This window comes from Dermacentor silvarum, chromosome 7 (genome assembly GCF_013339745.2).
Source record: "Dermacentor silvarum isolate Dsil-2018 chromosome 7, BIME_Dsil_1.4, whole genome shotgun sequence".
Lineage (NCBI taxonomy): Eukaryota > Metazoa > Arthropoda > Arachnida > Ixodida > Ixodidae > Dermacentor > Dermacentor silvarum.
The window spans coordinates 34,584,953-34,608,612 of record NC_051160.1 but is presented as its reverse complement, the minus strand read 5'-3'; the positions used below and the strand labels follow the sequence as shown (position 1 = coordinate 34,608,612).

General features: G+C 49.2%; 1 protein-coding gene across 3 annotated transcripts in view; it reads right to left on the bottom strand.

Annotated features, from left to right (window-relative positions):
* Nucleotides 1-23,660, bottom strand: part of LOC119457907 (beta-1,4-glucuronyltransferase 1) — a 414,428-nt gene that overhangs the window by 383,466 nt on the left and 7,302 nt on the right. Inside the window, exon 1 of one of the 3 annotated variants that reach the window (XM_037719672.2) lies at nt 13,172-13,440. The exons of the other annotated variants lie outside the window; for them this stretch is intronic. The gene's annotated coding sequence lies outside the window, so the exon portion shown is untranslated. Of the gene's footprint in view, nt 1-13,171; nt 13,441-23,660 lie in introns of those variants that run through there. 3 annotated transcript variants of the gene reach the window in all.

The window sequence follows — 23,660 nt, the reverse complement described above, 5'->3', positions numbered from 1 at the left end:
TGGCCGAGATCCTGGGTGCGCTACTGTGCGCTGCTAATTGCACGAGGTCGCGGGATCGAATCCCGGCAACGTCGGCCGCACTTCGATGGGGGCGAAATGCAAGAATGCCCGCGTATCAAAGGAGCGTAGCATACATTATACGTTAGGCATTACACGGCTAAATATTGATTGATTGATTGATTGATTGATTGATTGATTGATTGATTGATTGATTGAGTTCAGGGCCTAAAGCAGCACTGCGGTTATGAGAGACACCGTATTGGAGGACTCCAGATTAATTTTGACCGCCTCGGGTTCCTTAACGCGAACTCGAAATGTTAGCGCTCTTGCGCATCGCTCCTATCGAAATGCGGCCGATGGGTATAACGTCATATAATAGTCACCGTGGCCGGCGGGTACGGTTACTGCAACTGCAAAGAAACTTTGGACCGCGTGAAAACATTGTGTTTGAAATAGATGAGCTTCCGTGCGAAATACGAGTGCAAGCGTCGCGAAAAGGTGGCGAAAATAGCCGTTTTTTTTTTTTTATACCGAAAGCAAAAAGAAAAAGAAAAGAAAATTGGCGGCGCATCCATCCCTTGGCAGAAATTAACGCGATTAGCAATCTTTCTTATCGCGGGTGCGCAACTGGTGATGAACATGTTTTACATGTTATGACGATTGTCACGACGAGTTTGTGTCCCCGTGCCATCCGTGAATCACGAAACCTGGCAGGCACATCGGCAGACACAAAAGGTGGCTCGTTCTGTGCTTTTTTTTTTTTTTTTCTCTAAGTGTCCAGTTGTTTCAGTCGCGCTGCTTGAGCACAATTATAAAGACGAACCAACTAACAGTCAGCAAAACGTTACCAACACAAAGTGGCGATCTCGCTGCCTACACCAATGCTGAACAGTGATGATCCGTACTTCAGAAAATAATTCCCCCTGTCCTAGACACGAAAATTCCCTATTTTCGGCACTTTTCCCCGTCACGACTAAGAAAAAAAAATCGCAGAAATTTCCCTGCACATACATACCCACAGAGATATAATAATCTTTCGGGGTGTGCGAATAGTGATTTTTGAGACGAATCGAATACGAATTGAATAGTGCCAAAATCGAATCGAATATCGAATAGTTTTGGAATAGTTATCGGATAATCAACAGCCGTTATCACAATTAATATAAAACAATGTTGACCTCCTAGTATTATTCTATTTAGCAAGTTTCTGTCGTTACGTAGTACGTCATGAAGCGTTGTTTATTAAAAGCTGAAGCGGAGCATTAGGAGCAAGCAAGTCGCTTCTGCGCATGCACAGACTCTTCAAGGAGAGCGAATGATTGCTGTACAGCCTGTAATGTCTGGCTACCTAAGTGACGTATGGCCTGCTCCACTACGCAAGTTGTCATGTTTTTTATGTCTATAACTATGCCTGCAGTGGAGAAAATGTCCTGTACTTCTGCTCCAACTTTACGTTTCTTTGGGCACAGCTGACTGGACAGGACTGGAAAAACTTTATTTAGGTCCTGCAGGACGCGCTTCGCGCGTAGCGGGCGTCTATTCGAAACGTATTCGAAAAATATTCGCATTTACGGATAGTGACTATTCGATTCGAAGACCGAGTCGAATAGGACGCTACTCGATTCGTCATTCGAAAGTTGCGAATATTCGCACACACCTAATAATCTCCGAAAAAAAAGTATCTTGCCAACAACGGATATTAGATGAAGAAACTCACGTTGAGAAACATTACACGATTTATTTTAACTCTGTTTAACTCTAACATATTAAACTCTATTGTAATGTGGCGTCCTGTTCGGTTCCTGCGGACATCTCTACCGCTTAATTCGGAGATTTAGCACCGACTACACCGGCACCCTGAAGCTTTACGATTCGTAGTAGTATATTTATCAAATATTGAGGCAACAGCTTGAAGTTCACGTTTGATTGTACGAAACAGCATACCGGGCTTTTTAACAACCCAGACTATAGTAAGAACTATAAAAATGACCCAATTCAATTTAAACCCGTGCACTGACAATGATATGCTGTGGATCGACATGATCTTTATTCCACTGGCTTAATTTTAACATTCACTCTATGAATCTGAAGTTCCCTGTAATATCAGAAAGATTCCTTTTTTTTCCCCTTTGGTCTAACATTATGGCTAAATTTTCCCCGAAAATAAGTGAAAATTCCCTGCTCCTCCTCCTTGCCCAGCTACCGCACCTTCACAAACGCCGCCTCAGCCGGCGCCAGCAGAGGAGCCAATGAACACGGCACCCTCGGCTGCGTCATCGCGCGCCTCCTCTCCCACCCGCCACCCCCCGCACAAACGCCGATCACCCTCTTCCGATGACGTAGCGCCCGAGCGTGACATCGTTCGCAAAACAACCTCCTTCTTGGAGGCGTTTGAGCAGCGCGTCATGGCGCGCTTCGTGCGACTTGAGGAGCGCATCGCCAGTGTCGACAACCGCGTGGCCACCATCGAATCCCACCTTACCGCCCTAGACACCAGGGTCGCGGTCCTAGAGGCCCGCCAGAGCGCGACTGAGGCCACCCTCGCGCACCTCTCGCTCCCCGCCCCCCTCCCCCCGGCACCTACCCCAACTCCGTCCGGTGACCCCGGCATCCATCATGGCCAGACACCCCCCCGCACCTTAATCTCTGGCAGTGGAACTGTCGGGGGTTCCGCGGCAAGCGGAGCACTCTGCAGCTCCACCTCCAGAACATCCCTCCCGACACTCTCCCCTCTGTCCTAGCACTCCAGGAACCCCTAGCTCCCGTGAAGCTGCGCGACTACACCTCCTTTCATCCTTCTTCTGAGACCCACCCAAACGTTGCCACCCTGGTGCACCGTAACCTTGCTGCCGTGCTGCACCAGCTGGACGTTTCAGGCTGTGCCCATCTCCTCCTCGAAATCCTTCCCCGCCGTCGCACTGAGGCAAGCCTCTTTGTTCTCAATGTGTACAGCCCTCCCAAAGCCCCTTCAGCCCCTCTACTCCTCGTCCTCCGCAAAGCACTCTCCTGCGCTGGCCGCAACGCCATGGTCGTTCTGGGCGATTTCAACGCACCTCATACTAGCTGGGGCTACCCCCAGAACACCCGCAAGGGCCACTCGCTCTGGACTTTCATCCACAATGAATGTCTTTCCGTCCTTAATGACTTCGCTCGCCCCACCAGGATCGGATCCAGTGTCCAACAAGACACCAATCCGGACCTTACCCTCGCCAAAAATGTAGCCGATCCGACCTGGTCTAATACGGGAGTCTCCTTCGGTAGCGATCACTACATCCTCTGCACCACTTTCCCTCTCCCCTCCCTTGCTCGCACCTCTACTCGTCTCACCCAGATAGTTGACTGGGACCGCTTCCGTTCCACTCGTCTTTCTACTTCCTCCTCTGCTCCTATCACCGATCTCTCTGCCTGGACTGAGACCCTTTTGGCAGACGTCCATACTGCCACATCCACACTCCCTGCAGCACCACACTCCACCACGGCAGACAGCCGTCTACTGCACCTTTGGGAGGCCTATAACGCTGTCCACCGCCGGTGGCAGGCTCAGAAACACAATCGCCGCCTGCGCCTCCGTTTGGCCCGGCTCGCGTCGGACATGGAGGAGCACTGCTCCTCTCTTCTTCGACAACAGTGGGGCCAGACATGCGACCGCATGGCCGGCAACCTGGGTCTCCGCGACACGTGGTCACTTCTCAGGGTGCTGCTAGGCCCTACACACACCAAAGCTTCCCAGCGCAAGGATATATCCCATCTCCTTCACTCCTCCCCACACACCGATACTGACTTCCTGGCGGCCCTCCGGGACCGCTACCTCTGCACCGACCCCCCTACAGCTCTTCCCGCCTACACCGGTTCCCCAAAACCCTGACCTTGAGGCGGACATCTCCCTGGGAGAGGTTCGTGCGGCGCTACTCACGCTCCGCACCACTTCGGCCCCGGGGGCGGACCGCATCACTAACAAGGCACTCCGAAACCTAGATACCCCCTCCCTCGAAGCCCTTACTGATCTTCTCAATGAGCATTGGCAGGCTGGTACTCTTCCTTCCTCCTGGACCCATGCACGTGTCTCTTTCATCCCCAAACCCGGTAAACCTATTGCCCTCGAGCACCTCCGCCCCATCTCTCTCACCTCCTGTCTCGGCAAGCTGTTCGAGCACGTCATCCTGGCTCGCCTCCAGACCTATCTGGATCATCATGACCTATATCCGGACTCTATGTTCGGCTTTCGTCCCCAGTTGTCCACCCAGGATGTCATGCTCCAGCTTTCCGAGGATGTCCTACACCCCTCCCACCACAAACGTGCTCGAGCTACCCTGGCGCTGGACCTTACCAAAGCATTCGACAATGTACACCACACCGCCATTTTGGACGCTCTCTCCTCCCTTCATGTCGGACCCCGTGTCCATGCTTACGTGACCGCTTTCCTCGCCCACCGCACAGCCGCGAACTCGTACGGCCCACTTTCTTCTTCTTTCTCCCTTGGCAACAAGGGTACTCCCCAAGGCTCTGTCTTGTCCCCTCTTCTATTTAAAGTCACCCTCTTCCCGCTGGCACGTGCACTACGCACTATCCCAGCTCTGTCTCATGCTTTCTACGCCGATGACATCACCCTATGGGTGACCACCGGCAATCTTGGCGACATGGAGACCACTCTCCAGGCGGGCGTGGACGCGGTGGCGACTCACGCCCGGTCTGTCGGGTTGAGCTGCTCCCCGGCCAAATCGGAGCTTTTGCTCTTTCTGCCTCGGGGGATGGCCCCCCTGTCGCCTTCTCCACTCACAGTCTCCCTTGACGGGACACCCATTCCCCTCGTCTCTACTCTCCGCATTCTCGGACTCGTTCTTCAGTCCAATGGCAAGCACACCACCCTCATCACCCGACTCACAAACACTGTACACCAGACCATCCGCCTAATACGCCGCATTGCCAACCGTCACCACGGCATGCGCGAACACGACCTCCGCCGCCTAGTCCAGGCCTTCGCTCTCAGCCGCTTCATCTATTCTCTTCCGTATATTTTCCTTTCACGCACCGAGGAAGACAAAGCCAACAGCCTCATTCGTCAGGCATATAAGTCGGCCCTGTCTCTTCCCACATCTACTTCAACGGCTCGGTTACTGTCGATGGGCGTCCACAACTCCCTTACAGAGCTGACGGAGGCCCATCGCACGGCCCAGCTCCTCCGTCTCTCCCGCACTCGGCCTGGTCGCGCACTTCTCTCTACCCTTAAACTCTCCCCTCTTACCCCTCTTCCCACCTCACTGCACATCCCTTCCCACGTCTGCTCCCTGCTAACCGTTAATCCCCTCCCTAAGAATATGCACCCTGAACACCACCCGTCCCGTAGAGCAGCGCGAGCCTCCGCGCTCTGGCGTCAGTACGAATGGCAACCCGCCGTGGCTTACGTGGATGCCGCCCCATACCGCCACTACCCAGCCCATGCCCTTGCAGTCACTGACAACTCTTTTCGACCCACTCTTACTGCCTCAGTATACACTTCGACCTCGGTCGAGGCCGAAGAGGCAGCTGTTGCCCTTGCCATCACGCAAACCTCCGCGGAATACATTTTCAGTGATTCCAAGCCTGCAGTCTACAACTACGCGGTTGGACGGGTGGCATCCCCGGCCTCCGGTATCTTGCGTTCCGACACTGTTCCCTCTCGCCCAATCCAAATCATCTGGGTACCCGCTCACGCGGCCCATCCTGGCAACGAGGCGGCCAATTCCATCGCTCGCGATTCGACTGACCGAGCAAGCCCGCCCCCGCCGGGAATGGATACGCGCGACGCGCTCCTCACGTACCACGATATCACCTTGCACTACCGCCTATCTCGTCTCACCTTCCCCCCACCGCACAAATCCCTTTCCCAGCACCACCAACAGTTGTGGCGCCACCTTCAGGCCCACACCTTTCTTACTCCTGCACGTCTTGCCCTCTTCCACCCCGGGACGTACTCGCCGGCCTGCCGCTTATGTGACAGCTCCCGCGCCGATTACGATCACATCTTATTCTCCTGCCCGGCACACTTGCCCCCTGCCTCTTGGCACCTAACCAGTCCGCAGCAGTGGGAGGCTGCCTTGTCCAGCACCGAGCCGTATCTCCAACTCCGGCTGGTGACCTGGGCAGAGGACGTCGCGACTAGGCACGGCCTGGACGCCACAACCGGCAGCCTCAAGGCCGCCCACAACGCTGCTTTTTAATTTTCATTACTTCGGGCCTTCTCAATACAAGTTTTCCACCACCACCACCACCCTGCACGGAACATCACTGATGCCGAATGATACCACGAAACTGCATCGGTCTTATTCGAATCACTATAGCCCAGTTGAAAATCCGTAGTATCCCTAGTATAGCCACTACAATGGCTATGCTAGGGATATAGCCCTATGATAGCCCAGTGGCGGATCCAGGGAGGGGGGGGGGGAATCGCCCCTCCCCTTCCACTCCCCTCGACAGCGATTTTTCGGCACGTAGAATTTTTTTTAGGCCGCTGCGGCCGCGGCGAACAAAGCACCCCTGACTTCTACGTGCTTGTAAGGCGCGAAACTGGCCCCAACTGCTGCCTTTGTGGTAGCGAGCTTATCGCTTCCTCCCCACCCCCAATTTCGCCCCTTCAGAGAGTAGAAGGTCGTTTAAATAAGCGTAGCAGATACTGCAGGTACTGGCCGCCCTACCAGTGAATGTTGCCAGTGCCGAAAGGTCTTTCTCTGCTCTACGCCGTTTGAAGACTTCGATGCGTTCTCAAATGAGCGTAGGGCGCTCGACTCTACTGGCATTGTTACATACTCATAGGGACATTGTCATTGACACGACAACAGGAATTCAGCGGTTCGCAACCAAAGATAGCGGACAACGGAGTTCGAGTTTGTGATCTAAGTAGCTTGCATGGGTTGGGTCCTTGCAAGATTGATTGCCGAAGATGCCAACCCTAATGCTTTTATAACAAACCTGTGAACCCTGTCATCACAAATGTACATCTATGTTCTTGTATAAATATTGTCTTTCCGTTGTATGTGTTGCTTTTCGATTCTTTTGTGTTCGTTAAGATTGTCACCTGTTCCGATGTAGTTGTACGTTTATTTTACAGCGAAACTATATGTGGCTAGCCGATTCGTCCGTCTGTCGCCTGTACGCCGAAAACTATCATCATCAGCAAGGGCTCGAGCGTCGCCGTCTTCGACCACAGCTGGCTCGTTGGCGCCGCTCGGCGCCACAGCTGGCTCGTGCCACTGCTCCCGCGTTCGTCGTCGTCTTGCATAGCTGGCTCATAATCAGAACTGGTTTTGGCACGTAAAATCCCAGAAAGAAGAAGAAGAAGTAGCTGGCTCCGTTGCCGTTCATCATTCCCAGCGTAGAATTTCACTTTTCTGTCGTCGTAATGCGGAGGCCGCGTTTACGGGGGTATGAGCCATTGCTTAAGGGGGTATGAGCCATTGCTTAAGGGGGTATGAGCCATTCGTTGTCTTACGTGACGGACAGATTTAATTTTGAAGCAATGAAGAATCGCAAGCGGCAATGCGACAACGACGGACAGCGGGCATATACCATCAGTGACGTCATTCTCTCCGTCGCAGCCGAACGTGCGTGTAACCTCATTAAGACACACAAAGACGTAACCTATAATTGAGAAATACTTTAAATGAACCGTTGGGATTAACCCAGCGATAAACACCGGAGCCGGACGTTTCAGCTTCGCTGGTTAACCATATGTACAAAGTGCTTGGGTGGTGATTTTTTTTTTTTTTAGCTGTTATTGTAGCAGTTTTGCTTCTGTCTACAGTATAATATTTGAATTTTGTGCTCCCAGAGTTTACTTGGTGTCCATGACTCATGAGTGTTATACCGGTGTCACACGGCCACTTTTGATCGCGCAGCTTGCGCAAAGGAGCCAATTACGACCGAGAAATTCGATCCTGATCGGGCTTGATAGCGATCAAAAGTGCACCGTGTGAATTCCCTATGGGCAAAGCTCGGCGGGGCTTTTAGGGTAAATGATGAAATCGCCGCACTCTCCTGGTTAAAACTGCTGGTATAATTTTCCCAATTCCTTCTTGTGTTCATATTAGTAGCCGATATTGCCCAGATTCCTGTGTAAAATTTTTGTTTTGGTTTTTAGTGCTTTTACAAGGTTTGACCATGCCCACCGGTGTCAATAAATCGTTTTCAAACTGCTCACATGGTTGTCTGGAAAATGTTGTTGATGGAAAGGGCACTAAGGGATACAACTGAGAACAAATCATGACCATTTGGTTACAGACGTGTGGTTAGTTCCGCACCCCCCCCCCCCAACCAACCACATCCCCTCACGGCTTAATGACTTTGCTCTGCTAATGTAAATGCTAGACTAATTGTGGAATAAAAGCTCGTTGTTCTCAGCTAGAATATTACCTTTGGCTGAACACTGATATCAGGATCAGTCACAAAGTTTGCAACGACCTTGACGTTTCATCCTAAAACCCGTGACACAGAGACAGATCTGTGCGACAAGAAAAGAGGTTTAACGCACGCAACACCGCTTGACATCACGGAAATAAGCGAACCTAATTGGATGGCGCAGCTGTTTATATAGTTATATTGCATTGTATACGTTCATACAACAGTTGTACGCGTGCCTACGGGTAAATAAATTTCCTTGTCAGCTGTTTATATGCATACATTGCGCACAAACAGGGACCAACACGCATGTAGTAAAGGAGTGCGTTGTAGCGCGCAAATCTGGAAGCTGGTTGGAAGATTATTTGGAATATCCATCGTGCGGGCACCACGGCGGCGAGATCGGTTTGCGAGTCTCGTCTACTACAGCGTTAGCTACGTTTTGTGGTGCTTCCGCAACATTGCAGAACAATCCCGGCAGCCAAATAGAGCAATGTACCCCAGAGTGCGCAAACTACGGGTGATAACATGGGGTCATCTTGAAGAACAGCTCTTCAATATCGGTGAAGCCGAGTTTCTTCGCCGCTGGTTTACGCGGTACCTAACCGTGTCTCGAGGCAAAGTTTTGCTACAGCCAGAATAATGCCCAAACTTTGTTTGCCTGAGTAGAAACTGTACCTGTCTGTGCTTCGGATGTCATTCATGAATCCGAGGCTGACATTTATGATTTTGCATGTACACTGTCGTAGTGTTTTTGATGTGTGGCAAAGTTAATGTCAAGCAGACGCAATTTACTATTTTGTTTGCTCATCTGTTCTGTTTATATGAAGTACGATGTATTGCATGTGTGGTACGTTATATTGCACTGTATACGTTCATACAACAGTTGTACGCGTGCCTACGGGTAAATAAATTTCCTTGTCAGCTGTTTAAACTCTGTGAAGCCGAGTTTCTTCGCCGCTGGCCTACACAGTACCTAACCGCCCCTCAAGGCAAAGTCTTCCTACAGCTAGAATGACTCCCAAATTCTGTTTGCCTGAGTAGAGACTCTGCACTTAATGTGTGTGCCCCGGGCGTCACTCGTGAATTCGAGGCTGACAATAATGATTTTGGGTATACACTGTAACAGTGTTTTAACGCGATAGCGTTAAGGGCCCCGTGTCGCAGAAAATCCGGCGTCGGTGTCGGTGTCGGCGCGGGCGCGCCGGCGTCGTTGGCGGAAATAGTCATCCCGAACCATCCCGACCGCGCAGGCCCTCCGCGGTGCCGCAAGGCGTTAGTGAACAAAAATTGAATTTCTCAAAGTAAAATCCGTCCGATAAATCGTAAAGTACGACTTAACCTACAACCTACAGACGTGATAGCGTCGGATTGCAATTTGAATGTACGAGAAAACATTACTTGTTGGGCAGCGTACATATAACCTTTTATTCTTAGCTTGTTACCGACTACATAGTAGACAATTTGGGTCACTGGGTAAAAGAAGTCAAATACAAACGGACAAAAATTCCCAAAGAATGCTACTTTAAAAACACCGCTATTACCACTCGCCGGAAGCGATGCATAAATTAGAACGCGTCGCTCCTCAGCATAGCCTCCGAAATTCGCCATCGAGTTTCCTCTATGCGCGCTACAATATCTCGAAGGCAACGTGCTGTGACTTATGTCCCAGCCGCTAACCACCAGGTGCAGGCGCCGTCTGTTTAGAAGCTGTTTAGGGGTTTCTTATAAGAAAATTATATAATTACCTGCCGTGCAACTTTAAAAAATTAAAATTAAACTATGGGATTTTACGTGCCAAAACCACCATCTGATTATGAGGCACGCCGCCCTGTGGGACTCCGTATTAATTTGGACCACCTGGGATCATTTAATAACGTGCACCTAAATCTAAGTACACGGGCGTTTTCTGCATTTAGCCCCCATCGAAATGCGGCCGCCGTGGCCGGGATTCGATCCCGCGACCTCGTGCTTACCAGCCCTGCAACTTTGCCAACATTGCTCTGATATACCGTGTGTCCCAGTTAACGTTAGCCAAGCTATTCAACGAAAAAAGATTTTTTCTTTTTCTTGAACACGATGCGAGATACAATTAGAAGACATACGGTATTCGGTCGTCAGAGGTTTGACAACCGATCACCCTAGGTATTAAAATCATATCTTGTATCGTGTTTTTTTTTTTTTAATATCGTTCTTTTTTCTTGGAAAAGCTTGGCTAACGTTAGCTGGGAGACCCTATAATATTATAGTCACCTGTAATCAGTTTAGCCCAAAGTGTCATTGCAGTTGGCATTTAAGTGTTACTTGAAGTCCTGCCTGAAACACCGGTTGTGCAACATAAACGAACTAGGGAAACTGAAAAATACGCGGTGGTTTTGGAACAATGTTTTTGTAAACATATTGAAGTAAACTCATCATTCGCTCATTTTAAACTTTTGAAAGCGCGTTACAGACGGGATCGACATAGTTTCACCTTTTTCTTTGCGCATATGTCCCCTCCGTAACCTGCTTTTGCAAGTTTACAAAGTACCACCAAGTCGTCCAAGCTCACACCCTGTTTATTCATTCATTCATTCTAAACTTATAAAAGCGCGTTGCAGACGGGGCATATGCAAATAAACAGGTGCAACTAACTATACGTCGATCACGTCTGTTAGGCGCTTTTGCGAGTTTACAAAGAATTACCAACTCGCCCAAGTCTACAACCTGCTAATTCTTTAATTTATTCATTCATTCTAAACTTGCAAAAGCGCGTTGCAGACGGGGCACAGGCAAAAAAAAAAAAAGGTACAACTATGTCCCGTCTTTAACGCTCTTTGCAAGTTTGCTATATGAATCACCCACTCGCCCAAGTTCACACCCTGTTCATTCATTCATTCATTCATTCATTGAAAAAGCGACGCAGGAGTTTTGTCTCAACGCAGCACCCAATTTCTAGAAAAAAGCGGCCCACGGAAGCCCACTTCGTGAATTGAGGCCGCGATGACCAAGAATCCGGACAGAAAAACAGGACGGCCCTGAAACGGAAAACTGCAGTGCTGCTGCTGCTATATTTGTGGCGGGTCGAGGAGGGTTCACGAGCACGTGTCCGGAGAGGTTAAGCCAGGTGGCGCTCACGAACGATTATTTATACCTCATGCTCCCGAGTGCAGGACACAAGAGGAAGCTTTAACTCGGTGGCTCCTGTATCGAAATACATGGTAACGGAGAAATCGTTTTGCTCTTCGAAATACATGGTAATGGAGAAATCGTTTTGCTCTCGGTAACAAGGGCACCGATTTGAACAACTTGTTTGATCTAACAAAAAAAAAAAAACGAAAAGAATAAAGAAAGATAAAAGAGAAGATAAAAGAAGATTAATATCCAGTGACTGTGGCAAGCTGGTTTTTTTAGGCTGTCAGTTCTTTTAACAAGAGTTCTTGAAAAGCGCAACATTCTTTTTTTTTTTTTAAAGAAAGCTGAAGCATCTAGTGGACAATTCTAACTCTGCAGTAAAAAACGATAACACAGTTCTGCGTCCTGCTCCTATCGAGACACCTAGAGCGGGCAAAACTGATCTATTATATACACCTAGTTTAGACTGCTAGTTTGTGAGTATGACTCTTGCAAAACCCCCGTAAGCATTGTTCATACACTTTCATATAAGGTCTAAACTCGTGTGTTATACTTGTCCGCTTGAGATGCTCTAACAAATGGAGTTTACGGAACTGAGATATCTGTTCTTTCGTACGATTGCAGTTACAGGTTTGTAAACTTTCTGTTCCAATGCTATATAAAAACTTTTCGGCAATCTTTGTACAAGCTATGTGGCCCTAAATCAAAATTTTAATCTACAGTCGGTAAAATTCAGCTTTCCCTCTTCAATGCAACAAATTCCACTCAAATCGGTCCGCCCGTTGTCTAATAAGGGCATGTGTATTATGTGACTTACGTGTATTTGAATAGGATACACCGGGGTTGGCCGTTCTCATGCATTTATATACTGCGCCAACTGCAGAGCGCGATTTATACGCGACCCCCGTGAATTCGTTCTACAGTCACAGCAAAAGGGTGAAAGTGTCGCCCCCCCCCCCCCCTTTAAATTCTCGGCGCGCTACGCCCATCGAACTAAACAAACTACACCCGTGCGTTGTATATTTATAGTAACCTCTCCCACGTGCGACTCACGCGATCGCTGGCGAAACCGAATGATATGCTTGGCCGACGACGCAACTAACTACGACTGCTCGGCAGTGAAGATTCGAGATTCCGAGCGGCACGTTGTTTCGACCGGCGTCAAAACACAGCCGAAAAGAAACCGCGACCCGCTCTCAACACGAACACGTTGTACCTTTAAGTGTATCGCGGACTGCAGAGCGCGTTGTAGCACGAACGGACGATGCAAAATGTATCATCGTAGCGTGGAGAACACATTCAGAGCGCGCACCACCGCAATGGTACCTCGCTTGCTACCCCGTAAAAATCTCGGCTCGCGCGCGCCTGAAGCTAGGCTCGCAGCGCGAGTCACACGAACAGCTGGCGCGTTGCGTGCAATCGCTCGCGATCTGTCAACAACGAAAAGAACTCCTTTGCTGGGGGAAATGCGATCACATGGTCTGTGCTTCGCACATGCCAGCCGCATGCGCGCTCCGCCGGCAAAGAAACGTGCGAGCGCCAAGCCGCTGTTGCCAAGAGAAGAAGCCCGCCCCGCCTCCTTACACCCGTCGAATGCGAAAAGCACCCCGTCCCGTTAGATCGGCGTTAGGCTTAGCACGAGTGCGGGCAGCTCCGTCAGGCCAGCGGCACGGCGGGAGGGACTCACCGGTGACGCTAGCGAGCCGCTTGTTTTTGTTTCACGCCCGGTGGTCGCAGGCCGTCCGTGACCGAGTACGGCGCGTCGTTCCGGCGTGCCGGGTGCGACGGAGACTAGAAGCAACCATGGTAATCCGTGAGTAAGCGGCTCGGCTACCGCGCACAACACCGGATCATCGTCCACAGTGCACGCCCGTTCACCAGCGCGCGCGCGGCACACGACCGACCGTCGTCGTCGGCGAGTCTACGCACGCCGGTTTCTCGTTCTCTCCTCCACGCTTTCGGGAGAAGGAATGTTTTCTTTTTCTCTTCTTTTTTTACTGCCGCGGAAAGCTTTTGCGCTCGAGACTAACTCCGGCGCGGCGCACTGGCTCGAGAGTACGGTCTCTGTGTCCAATCTAGTGGATCGAAGCGGGTTTCGCGGCAAATACGAACCTGGTGCGCGGTTCAGTTTGTCGTTTGGCGAGCTGCGCGCTGTAATTCGTCGGTTGCCAGTTAGCGCGAAGAGCAGGGAGACATTAAGATTGTCAGAAGCTTTATTATACAAGGTCCCGGGACCACGTCACACAGATATACGGCATTTCGCCACAGGACGGCAATTTCGGTCGAAAATAAAATTAAAATAATTTACGGAGCCAACTTTGATTTATATTAATATACATATCGCGTATAAGCAAGGCTTGTTTACTTTGAGCAACCACTGAACAGTTTGAGTAAGATTCGCGGCATTAAACAAAGTAAGACAAACTGCAGTGATCGATGGATGCCGTCATTTTTTTTTGTATAGTTCGTTTGTTTGTTTGCATGTTTGTTTCTGTTCTAGAGATTCCCAAATTTTCAGAATAACTGAGGAAAGTCCGTGAAACTTCATATACTGAAACGGCAAGTTTGAAACTCTGGAAATCTTTGCTAAATAATAATCACAACACCGTCGAAAATGTGCGTGAACAGTCTTTTTCCCGAAACAGACGTAACCAAGCTAAGAATATACATCCATAATAGTTATGCATAAGTTAAAGCTCAAAGTAACCAACAAGTTTGTCCTTCTTAAACTCATTTGGCGTTTAGCATCGTCCGTCGATCGTCGTCGCATTGTCCGCATAAGTTCCCAAACCTAACTGACTGCAGACAGATTTTAAAATGACGTGCCCTCACCTCCCGTAAAGGTCACGAGAGAATAATACCGCAACTGTACATGACAATGAGTCATGGTCGTATGGGTTCGGGATTTCGTTCGAGGACTAATCTTGAAGTTCACTTCTCAAATTATCAGCTATTTGTTCTGATAACCACCGACACTAAGGAGAAACTCTAAATCGGTTCAGCCTGATCTAGTATTCTTTCACAACTCTATTTGCGTTAATTTCGTGTTCACAGGTTGATTACTAGAGCGGAAAACGAAGGATCAAAGTTTCATTACGTCGCCAGTCGGTGGTGTCCAAATCCGATGGATGGACACCACCACCCAATAGATAAGCAAGAGACGATTACAATACTGGCGGAAAAAAAGCTGGGAAAAGATGGATACGACCTGATCTCTTAAAATCATAGGCAGCGGTACAAGGTAAATTTTTGAAAAAGAATGAGAGGTATACAAAAATGCTAGATAAAGAACATGTATAGTATACCTGATTAAATCAAGCAGACTAGGTGACTATTTGTCGCCGCCCCGTTTCAAAGGGGATGCCAATAAATCATCATCATCATCATCATTATGGATGCTCTGAGCGTCCCCTTTGGAACAGGGCGGTGAGTTGCGCCACCAAGCTCTTGTTATTATATTGTCTGATGCCACTAGCTATCTAAAATTTAATAATAATAATAATAATAATAATAATAATAATAATAATAATAATAATAATAATAATAATAATAATAATAATAAACAAAGAATACCCGTCACCAAACTTTCTGAACCCCTACTGGGAACATAGTTTTTTTACGCTTCCGTTGTTAGTCGTTTCCCTACTTTTCTTCCACCAATCTTCCAATCGCCTCTTACTAATCTCTATTGCGGACACGTTTGCTTTCCCTCTGCGATCTCCGAACCCAAGGGCTTCAAGGAGGCAAGATGAGCCTAAACCATGGCCTAAACCGACCGCTGGCCAGATATCTTCACATTCTAATAAAACATGCACCATCGTTTCCCTGGATTTACCTGATGATGATGATGATTTAATGAAATCCCCTTCGAAACAGGGCGGTGACGAATAGTGACTTAGTCTGCTTGATTTAATCAGGTGTGCTATACATGTTTCATTATCTAGCATTATTGTGTACATTTCATTCACCTTTTTTTCCCCTCTCAATAGCTACCGTGTACCGCTATATATGACTGCAAGATATCAAATCAGGTCATATCAATCTCTTCCTTGTTGTTGTTGTTGTTGTTTTTTTTTTTTTTCCAATACTCTAAACGTCTCTTGCTTATCTCGACTGCTGACCGTTTGATGCTACCGCGCCTCAATGGTGGCGCCCTCTGGAAAACAGATGCAGATCTCGAAGGTTATGCTTTCGCTGGATGCATGCGGCGGAAGCGATTACAGTAGACGGAAACACGTCATAAACGTTGGGGTTTACACACTGTATTTAAATGTTTTTCTGTTGTTGTTGCTTTTTTCGTATTTGGGGCGTTCTGGCTCGGTAAATGTTTTTGAAACTTGCTATGAGTTCAGTCTTTGTCTTTTTTAGTCCATCTTTGCGGATAAAAAGTTAACCAGGCCCCAGAAGACTCCGTCAAAGTCCATGATGTCACAAAGAGTTGCAGCGTCCTTCCTGGCTTCCGAAAGCATTTTTTCGCGGTAAGATCGGCTTTTCTGGTATTGTACAGGGGCTACAATTCAAATTGTCTTTGACTCTTTATTGTATTTTTATCAGAGCGACAAAAAGAGAGAGGGAGACAGAGCTTTAGAATATCTATACGAGTTTCTAAATGTGCGTATATCAAACGCAGTTTCATTCCAGAGCGACCCTTTAACTGGCAGCTCAACAATATTGTTGACCTAACAAAAGCATCTGCAAAAACTAGACAAACTAGACCTTTCAATTTACCTTTATTTATGTACCTGCTCAACAGTGGTATTCACTCAAATGTCGAGCGTGAGCAGCAGCAGATGTATTGGTCACAAAACCCAAAGACTTCGTCGTTGTCTGCTTAACGCACGTGGGAGTCATACTCTCGGGAATGCCATTTTTTCCCCCGTTTTAAGTAAGGTCTTATTTCTTAACTTCATAAAGGTTCATAAAGACCAGAGACCAGTTCTGGAACATACATTTACCTTCACCACCTGGTCAACAACAATTTCGGCCTACTATATCTCGCTTAGTTTTTAGAGAACCCGTTTAATATTTCAATTGGTATGTATTTGAGCAAAGCAAAGAAAAACGAAAGCAATAAAACCATTCTAGGTCAAGTCTTTCTTATCTTGCCAGTTAAAGGGCTCCTGAACCACCCCTGGAGCTTGGTGAAAAAAAAAAAAGAAACAGTCCTCTGATAGCATACGCCGCTGCGAACATCTCAGCCAAATTTTGCAATCGTGCACGACGCGTGGAGCTCGCTAGCGGAGCGCAAAGTCACGTTTTACAGCGAAAGCTGTACGTGGCTAGGCGAAACGAACAACCGTTCGTCCCATGCTTCGCTAAACGTCTCCATTGGCTGCGCCGTCAGTTACGTCGACCTCTACGTCGCACCCAAGCGCGCGCGCCATTGGCAGCGCCGTTAGTGACGTCGTTCTCTGCGTCGCACCCAAGCACGAGCGCCTGCTCTGCCCGCAACGCCGCCTCCTCGGCTCGCCGTTGTCGCAAGCGTTCGATATCTCGAGTTAGCTCGGCGTCGTGGTTAGCAGCATCCGCCTGCCAATGGCACTTGCGTTCCACTAGAAACACAAACATGTAACCAATAATTGAGAAACGCTTCAATACACCATCCGGATTATCCCACTAATAAACACCGGGGCCGCTCGTTTCAGCTTCGCTGGTTAACCATCTGTACGGGGTGCTTGAGCGGGGATTTTTTAACGCGATAGCGCCAAGGGCCCCGTGTCGCAGAATATCGGACGTCGGCGTAAGCGCCGGTGTCGTTGGCGGAAATAATCATGCTGAGCCACATCATCCCGAACCAGCTTAATCCGGGCAGGCCCTTCGCGTAGCGCAAGGCGTTGATGAAAAAAGAGAATTTCTCAAAGTAAAATTCGTCAGCAAAATCGTAAACTACGACGTAACCACAACCTACTGATGTGATAACGTCGGATTGTAAGTTTAATATACGAGAAAAAAGCCTGATAAGCAGCCAGGGATCTTTAAATGCTATCGCATTCCACTCTTAAAGGCGAAGCTTAAGCGTCCTCCAAATTTTATTGCGATAGCAATTATATGGACACTTCAACCGAATTTCTGCCGTCGGCGTCGCCGTCACCGTCGCCGTCGCCGTGAGGTTCCGTATAGATAAAATCTTCACCGCGCGCCGTATGCCCGAGCGGAAGCGTGCGGGGACGCGCGCTATCACGGAGAGCGAACGCACTCAATCTCCCACGCGCAAGCAACGAAGCGGGAAGCCAGCGCCGGAGGAAGCGGGGGGGGGGGGGGGGGGGGGGCACTTTTACTTTGCCAACAACCGCGCTCGTCGCTCGACCGCACCGTCTCTTATCTCTCCCACGCGCAAGCAAGGAAGCGGGAAGTCAGCGCCGTAGGGAGCGGGGGGGGGGGGGGGGGGCATTTCTACTCTGCCAACAACCGCGCTCGTCGCTCGCCGCACCGTCTCTTATCTCCACAAGGCTCTGACCTTTATGCGCCGTGCATTCGCCGCTCAGTTTCCGTTGAAGCGATAGACCGCACGTACCTTCGCCCGCTGCTGCGGCGTATGGGCTTGCTGCCAGCGTTTTGACAGTCGTCGTCTGCAGTCATTCAGTGTGATCTATTCATGTTTGTTTGTGCGCGCTCACACCACGCTTGTTCATTCAGTTAGTGATAGTCGGGCCATATTTTCCAACGCACGCTACACATGTAATGCTGCCCGGATCGGCAGTGCAGCGCTACAGGTGTGTCCCTTCGCACGCGTTGCCCACGGGAAGCGCTTCTCATCAACACCACCGTTTCACACGCGCCTTCTCGTGGTCATCGAGTCTCTCTTCATGTCGGTCTACTTACGCCGCAGCACACCTGCTTACTTAATCAGCTCATGTTTACTACAATTCATATTGCTACCAAAGCCGCTCACCTTACTTCGTATGACATTGCTGTGTTGCTATCGCATTCATTGCTTCGCCCTTAGGGCGAAACTGTGAAATTTTTTCTCAAACTCGCTCTTTAACAAAAGTCTGCTCTTCATTCTTTTCGGGCTGCTTTATTTCGTAATATAGCACATTTCGGATATTTTTTGACGCAATTTAATAAACTGGCTGAAGTTAGCGAAAATCCGCTTTTGAATTTCGACTCTAATTCTGCACTTCCGGAAAGACGCTCGGCCGCGGCCGCCAGCGGCCGTATGGCTACAAGTACCAGCATGCACCGCGGCAGCGGTGGCATCGTGAAACTGGCCAGTGGGATCGGTCTTTTAAACATTGGCCACCCTGCTTATCCGTGTCGTAGCCGTCGGGTCTCGCTAATTTCGACTAATTTTGAACGCTCAACTAGCCTCGAACCACGCGAAAATTATGGTCAGACCACACGCACGCTGGCCAGCGTGCGCTAACTCCTGGCCTCTCATGGTTATATATGTCTCAAATGACAAACTTCGCTTCGTATTGAGCTATCGATAGCGCTTCAAAAATGCGCAAGTTGATTGTGGCTACTATCCGTCGGTCAAGCTGATGCCGGACAAAGCCGGTCCGCAACACGTAGCGCGGCCAGACTGGAGCATATGAGCAAGAGCGCGCACTCAAGCCCTGTTGTGCATAAAGCAAACGCTGTGCGCATGTAGCAGCGGTCTGCTATACGTAGCGTAAATAGCCGCGGCTGCAGCGAAGGGCCGCGACGAGTCCACTTTCTGAGCGCACTGTGGCTCGATGATGACGAACGCATTCGAACGCATTCGAATGCATTTCTCGACTTCGATAAAACATGTCGCAGTTTCACCCGAAAGGCGAAGCATCAATTGCGATAAAGAGCTATACGGAGTAAGGATAGTAGTTTTATCAGCTGTATAAACTTGGACATGCAGTAGCAGCAGCACCAGCAACACGCAGAACTGTTGTCGACGCCGTCGGCGTTTTGCCCGCGTTCGCACCGAACGCGCGCGGCGTTGGTGACTGTTGCCGGTGCCTCTGGCGGCGGCTAGGAGGTTTTCGACGAGATCAGAACGGGACACTCGTCGAGCAGCGTCGGAAGTCTTTTACCACCTTCTCGCCTCGCAACGTTTTATTGCGATAGCAATTATATATGGACACTCAAAGCGGATTTCTGCCGTAGGCGTCGCCGTGAGGCTCCGTATGACGTACGTCCAACGGCGATGAAATCTTCGCCGCACGCCGTATGCTGTATGTGCGAGTGAAAAGCGCGCGAGGGACGCGCGCTTTCACTGGGAGCGAAAGCACGGCGGAGAGCAAACGTGCGTTCTGGGCAAGTTAAGTGCACTTACGGGGAGTGCACTTCGGGACCTTGAGTGACACTTTAGGCTACGCGGTTCTAAACGGGAAAACGGAGTGCACTCGTAGGAAAAAAATGGCGACAGTCTACGAGCGCGTTTTGTGAAAACGTAGATTAAAAAGAAAAGTACTTCTAAAAAGTGATCGTCTTAGTTGTATTATTAATTAAAACAAACTTAATCTATGTTTTTTTCAACAAAAAACGAAAATATTTTTTATTTAAGAGTGTGGCAAGTCAATGCCGGCCAAGAAAAATGCCTAGCCAATCCAGAACGACATAGCGGCGTGCGACGAGGCGGCATTTGATCCTGCTTGAACAGATTATGAACGCGTTTTAGGCTATTATTTGTGTGGAAGAGCTGTTCAACCACTAAAATGAACTTCTGTGTCCTTTCTTTATGCATTACATTTTATACCATTGAAACCGCTGGCGACGAGGCTACGCACTCGGCCAGCAAAGTGCGTTCCGTGAACGCACTTCGACCGGAGTACACTCTGCAGCGAGTGACACTCCACTTGCGACGTTTAGATTGGGCAAAGTGCACTTAAACCGATTGACACTCTCCGTAAGTGCACTTAACTTGCCCGCTTGACAGGGGTATAAGTCTCTTTCCTCCTTTACAATCACCATATATATATATATATATATATATATATATATATATATATATATATATATATATATATATATATAAGCATATCATAATGAGCCAACAAACAATAACACCAAGGACAACATAGGGGAAAATTACTTGTACTTAATAATTGAATTAAAGAAATGATAAATTAATGAAAATGAAATGGATGAAAAAACAACTGTCCCCAGGTGGGGAACGAACCCACGTCTTCGCATTACGCGTGCGATGCTCTCACCATTGAGCTACCACGGAACCATTTTCCCATCAACTTTCTGGGGTATTTATGTTTTACAGCTAGAACTAACCCTGGGAGTGTTAGCCAGCGCCACCACTCACAAACCATAGGGCGGATGTGGAACATCCTTTCTGCCGCAGGCGTCACGAGCACGTGATCTTTTTGGGTGATGGCAACTGGTCAATAAACCCGCATAGCTACCTTAAGCATCATTGTTGCCGGATTCAAGCCCTCGTTATGTAGTGAACGAGAAGAGAGGGAACCGAGGGGCCCGATTTTTAATAAGCATATCATAATGAGCCAACAAACAATAACACCAAGGACAACATAGGGGAAAATTACTTGTAATTAATAATTCAATTAAAGAAATGATAAAAAATGAAAATGAAATTTATATATATATATATATATATATATATATATATATAGATAGAGAGAGAGAGAGAGAGAGAGCAAACGCGACTTCTTCCGTCGCGCGAAAGGAAGTTGGGGGACGGGAGGGAGGGGAGGCGACGTTTAGCTGCGGCACCAAATGCGTAATTATATAAAAACGTTGCGAGGCGAGAAGGTGGTAAAGACTTCCGACGCTGCTCGACGAGTGTCCCGTTCTGATCTCGTCGAGAACCTCCGAGCCGCCCCCATAGGCACCGGCAACAGTTAACAACGCCGCGCGCGTTCGGTGCGAACGCGGGCAAAACACCGACGGCATTTTAAATAAAAAAAGTTGTCGCAGTTTCACCTGAAAGGCGAAGCATCAATTGCGATAGCAAATTTGTAGAGAGCTATACGGAGTAATGATATTAGCTTTATCAGCTGTATAAACTTGGACATGCAGCAGCACCGGCAACACGCTGAACTATTGTCGACGCCGTCGGCGTTTGTGGCTCGCGTTCGCTCAAAATGCGTGCGGCGTTGGTGACTGTTGCCGGAGCCTCTGATATAAATAGGCACTTGGTGCCGCAGCTAAACGTCGCCTCCCTTCCCTCCCCTCCCCCCTCCCCCTCCCCCACGGTCTCTCGCGTTTCGGAAGAAGGCGCGTTTGCTCTACATATATGGTGATTGTAAAGGAGGAAAGAGACGCTTACTTCTGCAGCCCTTAAGCGAGCACGGCGCAGAACGCGCGTTTGTTCTCGGCCGTGCGTTCACTCCCCGTGAAAGCGCGCGCTCCTCGCGCCCTTTCACTCGCACATACAGCGTTCGGCGCGCGGCGACGATTTCATCTCCATTGACGTCATACGGAACCTCACGGCGACGGCGACGGCGACGGCTACGGCGACGGCGACGCCGACGGCAGAAATCTGCTTTTGAGTGTCCATATAATTGCTATCGCAATAAAACGAATTTGGTGCCGCACCTAAACATCGCCTGGCCTCCCATCCCTCCCTCGCTCCCGTCCCCCCACGGCCTTTCGTGCGACGGAAGAAGTCGCGTTTGCTCTCCGCCGTGCGTTCGCTCCCTGTGAAAGCGTGCGTCCCTGCCGTTGGACTCTATACGGAACCTCACGGCGACGGCGGTGAGGACGCCGACCCGACGCCGACGGCAGAAATCCGTTTGGAATGTCCATTGATTGCTATCGCAATAAAAGTCGTTCAGGGCCCTTTTAAAAGGCCTGTAAGATCCCCAAATGGAATCTGTAGCTGATTCTGAATGAGAAGGAGGAGGTTAAGGCGGATGTGAGCCTTGTAAGGGCACGTAGGAAATTGCTGCGCCTGATGCGTGTCTTTCTAAGGGGCGGCGTTGAACATGTTCTAAAAGTAAAGATATAGCATGAGCAGATATACCGTGTTGCATAGGCTACTAAGCAGAGGTATATAGATGTCGTGGACATTTCCGCCAAGTTCACCCTGCCCTGAGGATCAATTAAGCGATTGGAGACGTTTAGCAAATACGGTCAGACATCATTACTCGATGAATAAATCGGTGTCTGTAACTTCTTCAGTAACAAATTAGGGTGTGAGTGTCCCTACAAGGCCTCCAAATTCATATAATTTTCTGAAAACATGGCGCAAGAAATTGCAGAAAACAAATTTTGAACCTCTAGCATGAATATTTAAGTCACGTCAGGCCAGTCGTCGGGACAACTTCGGTTTGGGATAGGCAAAAGCGGTACAAAATACCGTCCCACGAGTAAGCCGCGGGACAGCGGGACCACGGCGGTAAAAACAGGACGACTGGGTATTTGCCACTCGGTCTGTGCTGGTCCTGAACGAACCTCTTTGACGCCAATGTGTGCCTTTCTTCAACGAACGTCTCCGATGCCAAATTAATTGGGTAACTAGGTACGTGTCACTAGGAATGTGCCGCTCTACAATGTCGAAAGATATTCCTTAAATTTCTTCGATGCTGAGCGGAATCAAACCCACGTCACAAAGGTTCCTCACGGACAGCAATCCGACGCATTAGCAGGCTGCGCCGCAAATGCACTGGGCCACTTTTCAATTAATGCATTTGACACCAAAGCTTCAGCGAGCTGCGCAATGAATGCACTGGGTATGTGCTGCTGTTCAATGAACCTCTCGTCATCTTGAGTCACTGAGATAGCCACTGAGTGTGCAGCAAGTGAGAGAAGAATTCTCAGCGTTCGCAGGCGTCGGCGCTCACCACGTACGCTTCTCGTCTCGAAGGCCACGTGCGGACTTCTCGGCAGCGCCAATAGATGGCGCAGCGTGTCAAGAAAGAAGCGCGAGAGAGGATCCCGGTTGCCGCATGACGGGTTTCTCGGGTGTTCACACGCACCGGTGCGCCATGCATCTCGGATGCCACCCGAGGCTTCGCGGCAGCGGCGCTAGTTGGCGCCGGGCGTTCTTAGGGAAGCGCGAACGAGGAGACCCGCTGTAGCACACGCCTCATATATAACTCGTTTCGGCTGTGGCATTACGTTGTGTGGCTATATGTATATTGATTCAATGTCAACGCATTACTGTTGACAGTCATCGTGAGGTGGGTTATTCTGCCGATATTTTATGTCCTTCATTCGTATGCGGTTGGCTATTCGGGCGCACTGTCGCCCGAGCGTGTGACGCAGACGAGAACGAATTCTTCTCG